We start from the raw sequence: 10,000 nt of genomic DNA, 5'->3' as shown, positions 1-10,000 counted from the left end.
TATATATATGCATGTATGTATGTATGCATATAATTTTATTTATATATATATATATATATATATATATATATATATATATATATATATATATATATATATATATATATATATTAACTTTGTCACTTACACAATTGTTCTGTGCATTAATACAATTACTGACAGGACCTCCGCTAGACACCATCCAGTTTTAATGAGGTCCTGTCAGTAATATATATATATATATATATATATATATATATATATATATATATATATATATATATATATATATATATATAGTATGAATGCACACACGGGTCCTTTAAAATCATGAATGCACACGAAAACAAAAGCAGAATATTCCCCGAGGACGATTCAATGTCAAACCCCAGAACTGTCGTGGCTTGCGACTCTTGTGACAGAGAGAGAGAGAGAGAGAGAGAGAGAGAGAGAGAGAGAGAGAGAGAGAGAGAGAGAGAGATCTTCAAAAGCAACTTCAAAGGAATGTACAGTACTCCCTGAGCAGCTACGGTCAGTCTAAAACACACGTGCATTTCATCACTCTCGCGCGCGCATGCACGCACACATACACATTGTAATTAAGAAGTATGACTCAACAAAAGTGTGCGTAGAAATAAGTAATAAATTCACACTGCATATATATAATTCATTTAGAAATATAGTCTACAGTAAGTATACACTGGGGAAATATAAATATATATATATATATATATATATATATATATATATATATATATATATATATATATATATATATATATATATATATATATATATATATATAGTATTCACTATTATTCTGCCCAGTGCCTCAACATTATTTTGTGCACCTGCAAATGCTTGTACGGATCATATATTGCACACTCAGGCACGTTTATTATTAACTCTGACAAACTATGAGTAATAAGCGTTTCAAGAAGCAATAATAATTAAGGCGTGAAGCCCAGAATAACAGGTTTCAATATTATGAGTCACAAAACCAACATGTAATCAATGGAAAAATTATGTAAAGAGAATAGGAGATTGTGATGAAAATTGCAAATAACTTAATTTCTAAAAACAAGATAGAATCTACAAGTGTATTCACTGAAATACAATTACTTACAGAAAGCCTACAGAGAGAGAGAGAGAGAGAGAGAGAGAGAGAGAGAGAGAGAGAGAGAGAGAGGAATTTACACTTAATTAGCAATAATTCATACACAAGGCGAAGACTTGCCAAAAAAAAAAAAAGTGTTTTGATTTCAAGGAACCATCATTTAACTGGCAGAAACTTACATTCGCCTCACTCATAATAACCAGTTATTCATACGAAATCTCATAACAGCATGAGTCACTAAAATGGTGAAGAAATCCACAATGAGTAAATGCAAATATATAGTACAAAAAAATATATGCAAACGAGAGCTTTCGAGAAGGGGAATCGAGCAGGTTCTCAAAAGCTCTCGTGTTGTATATGTATTTCTAATATGTTTACATTCACACCACTGTGGATTTCTTCACCAAATTGTTTTTCTTTAACGCTAAAAACACCTGATCTGTCGTATGCCCATTTGCGATCAACAAGCACAAAAAGTTGCTGACAAATTAAAGGCTAAGCATTTAAAATGTGTGAAGGACATATCACAAGATATGGATATTTGTGGATACTGATAATTACCTAAAGCCTATTAATATGTCTCGATACGTTAGGAGAAAATCATGAATCTTACATACTTAAATGTATATTTTCTCTAATATACTGATAATTACCTAAAGCATATTAATATGTCTCAATACGTTAAGAGGAAATCATTAATCTTACATACTGAAAAGTATATTTTCTCTAATCTGACATACTTAAAAGTATATTTTCTCTAATCTTACATACTCAAAAGTATATCACTATATTTCCAGCCACTAGGTAATCGTAAATGATTACCTCACACGTCAGCACTCCCTTCCAACATTATTTTTACGTCTCGCGATGTGGGTTGTAAAAAATTAGCCACAAAGTCGGCGAGGGAAAATCCGATCTGGAGTGTCCTTGGCTAATATTGGTCAAGGTCACGCCCCCCGAATGTATACACACAAGAAAGTGGGTCAGGAGGATTGCGCGCGCATACCCCGCGACTATCCATGCAGTGCATTCCAGTTCCGGATTTTTGAAATGCGAAAACTCGTAGAATTTCGAATGTGACGTTAAACATCGTGAGCCTACAAAGGATTCGTTCAAATTATGAAGCGCTGGTATTGATGTCATGACCTATTTGCAGTTTGGAAAGTCAAAATGTTAGCAAAATATCGACCTAAATACAGTGTCAAGGACGTCATTAGTACTTACGACTTTATATCCTATTAAAAACCACAATGACAACGTCCAGTACGATGTATGTACTTGACGAAAAGTGGCCTAAGTATGTGACAAACTTTCTTTACACAGAATGAAATCTATGTTAGTACAAATACTTGTGATTCGTCGCCTATACCCAGATACCACCAAAGTCCCCCCACAACAGCCTGCAGTCTGAGAGAGAGAGAGAGAGAGAGAGAGAGAGAGAGAGAGAGAGAGAGAGAGAGAGAGAGAGAGAGACCTGCCAACATCCATTGCATCGGGCGTCCGTCCTCCCCTCCCATATCCCTCTATCCTGCCGTTCCTGACAGACAACGCCCCCACACAACCTCTCTCTCTCTCTCCCCGGGCCAGGGGCCACGAAAACAGTCCTATTGCTGTCAGCAGGTGCAGCACCAACAGCAGCAGCAGCAGCAGCGGCTGTCACGCTCTAGCAACCATAACGGGGCCACACTACTGTGACACTGAGAGAGAGAGAGAGAGAGAGAGAGAGAGAGAGAGAGAGAGAGAGAGAGAGAGAGAGAGAGAAATTATCACTATTAGTAAGCATTTCATCATGAAAGCCAAGTATAAAGTTCTCACTTTCAAATATAAAATAAATACCGAAAGTGTGCTTTTCTCTGAGAGAGAGAGAGAGAGAGAGAGAGAGAGAGAGAGAGAGAGAGAGAGAGAGAGAGAGAGAGAGAGAGAGAGAGAGAGAGAGAGAGAGAATTATCACTATCAATAAGCATTTCATTGTGACAGGCATCCCAAAATAAATTTCTCCCACTCAAACGTAAATATCTGGTGTGTTCTACGGGGAGAGAGAGAGAGAGAGAGAGAGAGAGAGAGAGAGAGAGAGAGAGAGAGAGAGAGAGAGAGAGAGAGAGAGAGGGGTTTTTTATTATGACAGAAAATTACTATTACAAAACAGCTTTGTCCTGACAATATTCAAGGACAAATGGAAGTTTTTCACTTTACGTTACTAGGAAAAAACTTCATCTATATTTTCCAAACACATAACGCTGCCAATCATTTCTTTCTTTTACTGTGTACTGCCACAAATAGTCCCTCTGAATTGGTAAACGTGTTAGCTTGCAACACCAACGCCTTAACACACTTCAGTAGAATAATTATCCCGTTTCATGGGATATTCACGAGAACTCCGCGCGTATACCCATACCCAACCCTATAAACCTCATGGGATTTTATGTAGCCTATGTCAGTTATTCATTTTGAAGAAATCAAAAAGTAAAAAGTTCAAAATTTCATATACATAGCAAAGGTGCGGAATCTTCATTTCTTTAATTACGGTAACGCCTACCAATTGTTTTCACAGTATAGAATTTAGGCCAAAGGCCAAGCACTGGGTCCCATGAGGTCATTCAGCGCTGGAAAGGAAACTGAGAGTAAAAGTTTTGAAAGGTGTAACAGGAGGAAAACCTCAAAGCAGTTGCACTAAGAATCAATTGTCAGGAGAGGGTGGATAGCAAGATGGACGAAAGATAATATGAATGGAGGTACAGTAAAAGAAACGAAAGGGGTTGCATCCAGGGCCGAAGGCACGCTGAAAAGAATCTTAAGTAACGCCTACAGTGCACCCCATGAGGTGCACTGATGGCACTAATCCCCTACGGGGATCATCACTATCACGCGATATCACAATCTACCTTTTAAAAAATGATCAGCTGAGTCATCAAGTTGGTCAAACGGTTATTTTTATCTGGGGTTGTTATCGTCAACATCAGTCGTAGTAATGTTGCGTACCTGAGCTGCTGTAATGAATACACTCTCTCTCTCTCTCTCTCTCTCTCTCTCTCTCTCTCTCTCTCTCTCTCTCTCTCTCCCTATAGAGAAAAACATACTTTATATTTTATATTTGAGTATGGGAAATTTATTCTGAGCTGAGTTTCATGAAGAAATGCTTACTAACCATGATAATCTCTCTCTCTCTCTCTCTCTCTCTCTCTCTCTCTCTCTCTTTATTAATAGTTATCATTACTTAACCACTTAGAGCTGGTAACGGTGTATACTCTGGTAGGTATTGCCTACACCATCTGTACTGTCAGCCTGTGTACTCTGTCATTATTTTGCTAATTATAATCAATTTTCTTATCCACCTGGATTTGTTCTTGTTCCCTGGAGAGAGAGAGAGTGAGTTACCATTGTTAGTATACATTTCATAAATTTCACTTACTCAGTTATAAAGCAAATGTCAAGAGAGCGAGAGAGAGAGAGAGAGAGAGAGAGAGAGAGAGAGAATTATCATGGTTAGTGAGCATTTCATCATGAAACAGCCCAGAATAAATTTCCCATACCCAAATATATCAAGCGTGTTTTGAGAGAGAGAGAGAGAGAGAGAGAGAGAGAGAGAGAGAGAGAGAGAGAGGGGGGGAATTATATGGTCCTGAAGGACACCCCAGAATAAATTTCTCAACCCCAGATCCAACCAAGACTGTCACCACTACCGACCACAGTACATAAAAAAATAAAAAGAAGATAAAAAAAAAAAGTTCATCTCCCATTCAGTGTCCTCCTGCATGACACGCAAAAGCCCCATGAAGGAGAGGCATCCCCAGACAACGGTCCCATCCATAACGGCAATGCTCTAGATTAGAGGGGAGGTGGAGGCAACTTTCTGGGTCCGATAATATAAGGGTCCCTTGAACTTGGGAACAGGATCAGGCCCTTGTACACATCACGGGGTACTTGGCGTGAAGTCGTTATCTTTGTACCCTTTACGCTTCTTCTGAGGTCTGTTAAGTTATTTTATATTTTGTGAGTCATTACTTTATATATTTTGTGAGTCATTACTTTTACATTCTGCGAGTCATTTCTTATATAAAGTATTTTGTCAGAGTCGTTACTGTACATTTTGTGAGCCATTACTTATACATTTTGTGAGTCATTACTTATACATTTTGTGAGTCGTTACTTATGCATGTGAGGCATTACTTTTAAATTTTTTGAGTTATTACTTATAAATTTGAGTCATTACTTAGTTACTGATTGGTGGTAATGATAACTGCTTGGAATAATGAAAGAAGGAAGGCTTACAGTAAGGAATCTACTTCATCTTCCACCTGATCTCTATAAATGTCTTCTAATAAACGTTGCAATTATATATTTCAACACAGCTTCTCTCACTTGGAACTTCAGAAGTTCAAGAGAAGATGAAATGCATTACTGCCCTAACACAATTCTCCTTGTATTTTAATAGTTTACTTACATTTTTACCAATTTATCTATTAACTGGTTAGTTTATAATTTTTCTTTTCTAATAGGATCTCTTCTTGTTGTATTTCCCATTACCTTCCGTTACTTCTTTCTAATGAACACCATAATATTCTTTGGACGCTTGAACTTCAAGTCATTGGCCCCTGTGGTGGGCTCGTTCCATATGAATAGGGTTCTTCTGAATAATAATAATAATAATAATAATAATAATAATAATAATAATAATAATAATAATAATAATAATAATAATAATAATAATAATAATGGAGAAACAAATCCACAGATATGTATAGGTACGCATATTTAAAAATAAGTCTCTACAGAGAGCTTTCTCTATACAGAGATTTATTTTTAAATATATACGTACCCATACATAACTGCTGTGGGTCTGTTTCTCCATTTCAAGACTCGTGATGCAACTATGAATGAGTATTCTTAATAATAATAATAATAATAATAATAATAATAATAATAATAATAATAATAATAATAATAATATTAATCTTAAAACACTAGTTTCGTTTAATTCAAAAGCCTGGCATCTGCCTCATTCGTAGTTCTGCTGTACAAGTTATCCGCCACAGCCGCACCGGACTGGTCTGTCCTTATAAACAGAAGTACCCTTGTAATCAGGGGCACAATTAAACCTCTCATGCCCCTGTCCTTGTTGTTACTGCAGTGCAACGACTGTCAAGACTCGAGATAAGTGAATGTTTCGTCGCTCAACACTTTGTGCTTTCAGAAGAGAGCGGAGGAAGTGAAGTGAGAGTTTTGGGAATGTGAACGCCCAATGCTACATACAAATGTCCATGAACTTATTAACTACCTTCAAGATGGAAGATCAACAAATAACTCTCTCTCTCTCTCTCCTTCAATATACAAAACTAACACTACCTCCTCTCTCTCTCTCTCTTTCTCTCCTTCAATATACAAAACTAACACTACCTTATCTCTCTCTCTCTCTCTCTCTCTCTCTCTCTCTCTCTCTCTCTCTCTCTCTCCTTCAATATACAAAACTAACACTACCTTATCTCTCCTTCAATATACAAAACTGACATTACCTCTCTCTCTCTCTCTCTCTCTCTCTCTCTCTCTCTCTCTCTCTCTCTCTCTCTCTCTCTCTCTCTCCTTCAAGACAAAACTAACAGGCCCTTCTCTCTTACTCTTGATCTCTCACCTTCCAAGATACAAAACTAACAGAACCTCTCTCTCTCTCTCTCTCTCTCTCTCTCTCTCTCTCTCTCTCCCGCGCTATTATCTAATCCCAGGTATTTCTCTGTCACATTTCAGCACCGTTTTCCATCGAGATTTCCAGAGGAATGAAAAACGCAACTTCAATCAGATAAATTTTCCGAGAAACGCCATCCGCTTTCTCTTCTCTTCTCCAAAAGGTGGACGACGGTCCGCTCTCTTTCTCCCCAAAGTAAGATCATGGATTTGCTTTTTTTACTTCTCTCTCTCTCTCTCAAACACACACACACTCTTTTTCTCAGTTCCTCCTCTCTTCCTCCCCTGTCTAGCGGCTCTTTTCATACCCGAAAGTTGCATGTGTTAAGTGCCGTGTAGTACATTTTCAAGAATCGACCCAGTGTCTGTGTGTATCGAGCGAGAAAATAATTCAGGCGAAATCTTGCTAAATGTTGTTTAGAATGAAATCATGTCTAAGATGCATATAAATTTATGCCCAGGGAATTCCTTGGGTGCAGTTGCTCTCAGGTTCCAACTTCTATCAGACTTGTATGGCCTAGTGGGCAGCGCCCTTGCCTTTCGATTGAAAGACCTGGACGTTCACGTTCCAATGAACTCGCGTACCCAAAGGCAATTAGGGTTCTTGCCCTAACACCTGCAAGTGGGCGAATTTAGGGTTGATGCGTAACAAAGGCTGTATTACGGCCTCCGGCAACTAATAGCACGTCACGACTCAAATGAAAAAGAACAGTCAGAGGGAACACCGACATAAAGTACCCTAATGCTATTTTCCTTGCATTTCAATATAGTTTCATCTAGTTATCAATTTATTAACTTATTTTTTTTTTCTTTCTAATTAGTGAGATCTCTTCTATCTGTATTTCCCTTCGTCTTCTCTTACATCCCAATGAGCAACATAATATTCTAAGAAAGCTTGAAGAATGTCACGCCAGTGGCCACTTCGGTGGGCTTGCTCCAGATGAATAGGTTTCATCTTCTGAATAATAATAATAATAATAATCATCATCATCATCTTTGGAAGCTTTAACACTTTCTAGTCAATGGCCCCTGTGGTGGGCTTGCTCAATATGATTAGGATTCATCTTCTGAATAATAATAATAATAATAACAATAATAACAATAATAACAACCTCTGGAAGCTTGAAGAATTTCAAGTCACTAGTCTGTGCTGGGCCTGTTCCATATGAGCAGGGTTCATCTTCTGAATAACAACAAATAAATGAGCACGGAAGGCTAGACAAATGCGACTGGGTACGGACCAAGTCACCATTTTACAAATCTGACATCATCACTGCTCCTCTACAGGTGCGCATGACACCTACGAAAATCGATATATATATATATATATATATATATATATATATATATATATATATATATATATATATATATATATATATATATATATATATATATATATATATATATATATATATATACATTCCTGAAAAAACTTTCTCTGATGGAGACGTCGAGGAGAGAAAGTTGCGCTTAATGTATGCGTACACACCATCGAACCCTTCTCTTTTCACTTTCCCCGTCTAGTTCGGGCACGCAAATACGTACGTACGTATGTACATACATACATACATATATATACATATAATATATTTATATATATATATTATAATTTTTACATATTACATATATATATATATATATATATATATATATATATATATATATATATATATATATATATAGAGAGAGAGAGAGAGAGAGAGAGAGAGAGAGAGAGAGAGAGAGAGAGAGAGAGAGAGAGAGAGAGAGAGAAATCCAAAATAGGTTAAAGCAACGATCACAACACCAGCGTTGCACATTAAAACGCAACCTTCCGAATTCCCATGATAACCACCGTAAACTGGCTGGATATTTCTGCAGTACGTACTTCTTGTTTCCAAGTCACATCATACGCAAGAGAAACGAGATATCTCCTTATCCCGTGGAGAATCTCCTTTTATCACCTTATCACTCGTATCAGTTCGATGTTAAATGCGTGAGCTTTAACAAAATTCCTCAGACGACCAAAGATTCACTATGATTCAAGGTAGGAGTCACGTAAAGGATGACTATCAAACCTTTCTTGGCTTTTGTTGAAGAACTGAAAAGATGAAGAACTGCCAAAGGAAATAAAGTGAAAGTTTTAAGTGACAATATTTTGCTTCTTTAATTTTTTACTTACTTTGCAAACTTACGTATGTATGTATATTAATATATATATATATATACAGTACACACAATATATATATATATATATATATATATATATATATATATATATATATATATATATATATATATATATATATATATATATATATATATATATATATATATATATATATATATATAGATAGATAGATATATATATATAGATATATATATATATATATATATATATATATATATATATATATATATATATATATATATATATATATATATATATATATATATATATTATGCTTGGGGGGGAAGGAGACTACCAGAGAGAGAGAGAGAGAGAGAGAGAGAGAGAGAGAGAGAGAGAGAAACAAAAGGCAAAACAATGGCAACGGTTTTCGCATACTGCAAAACTGTAAGCTGTGTTTTACGTAAAAGGGTAATGTTAAGAGAGGGAGAGGGATAGGGAGAGGGAGAGGGAGAGGAGGTGTAAGGGACGGTGAACGGAAGGTTGAGAGAGTGAGAGTCATTAACCTTTCTCTTCTCTTCCACTTGCGTCCACAGTTAGCACCTATTTCACTCTCTCATTTTGTTTATTTGTTTTTTGTCTACGGTGAATTATGCAGTTATTTCGATGGTACCTTTACTATGCAGTTATTTCGATGGTACCTTTACTATGCAGTTATTTCTATGGTACCATATAATTGTTTCCGTGTGCCTTTGTTATACAGTAATTTCTATGGTACCTGTTTTGTCTATGGCCTCTCCTCTATGTATGAACCACCGTTAGGGCCTATCTATCTCGCCAACGGACACTGCATCCTATGTGTACCTAATTTTGCGTCTACCTCTTATCCATCATCTATGAGTAAACAAAAAGGCTCTCCTCATATCTTAAAAAGTGTGAATCTATACCTAAAAATCATCTTTATTCTTCCCCCTCAATGCTAGCACAAAAACACAAAGTTCCCTACAGGATAAAAAGACAACAATCGCTCACAACCCCCTACCCCAAATCCACAACCCCTTCCAAAGCCCATTTCTGACACAAGGCCAGGCATAAATATGAGCCCTTACGGTTGT

General features: G+C 36.6%; 1 protein-coding gene across 1 annotated transcript in view; it reads right to left on the bottom strand.

Annotated features, from left to right (window-relative positions):
- gpp (grappa) overlaps positions 1-10,000 on the bottom strand; it is a 69,714-nt gene that overhangs the window by 54,936 nt on the left and 4,778 nt on the right. The gene's annotated exons all lie outside the window — the stretch shown is intronic.

The sequence above is a fragment of the Macrobrachium rosenbergii genome, chromosome 18 (genome assembly GCF_040412425.1).
Source record: "Macrobrachium rosenbergii isolate ZJJX-2024 chromosome 18, ASM4041242v1, whole genome shotgun sequence".
NCBI lineage: Eukaryota > Metazoa > Arthropoda > Malacostraca > Decapoda > Palaemonidae > Macrobrachium > Macrobrachium rosenbergii.
Note: the sequence above shows the minus strand (reverse complement) of the source record. Positions and strands in the feature narration are given on the sequence as shown.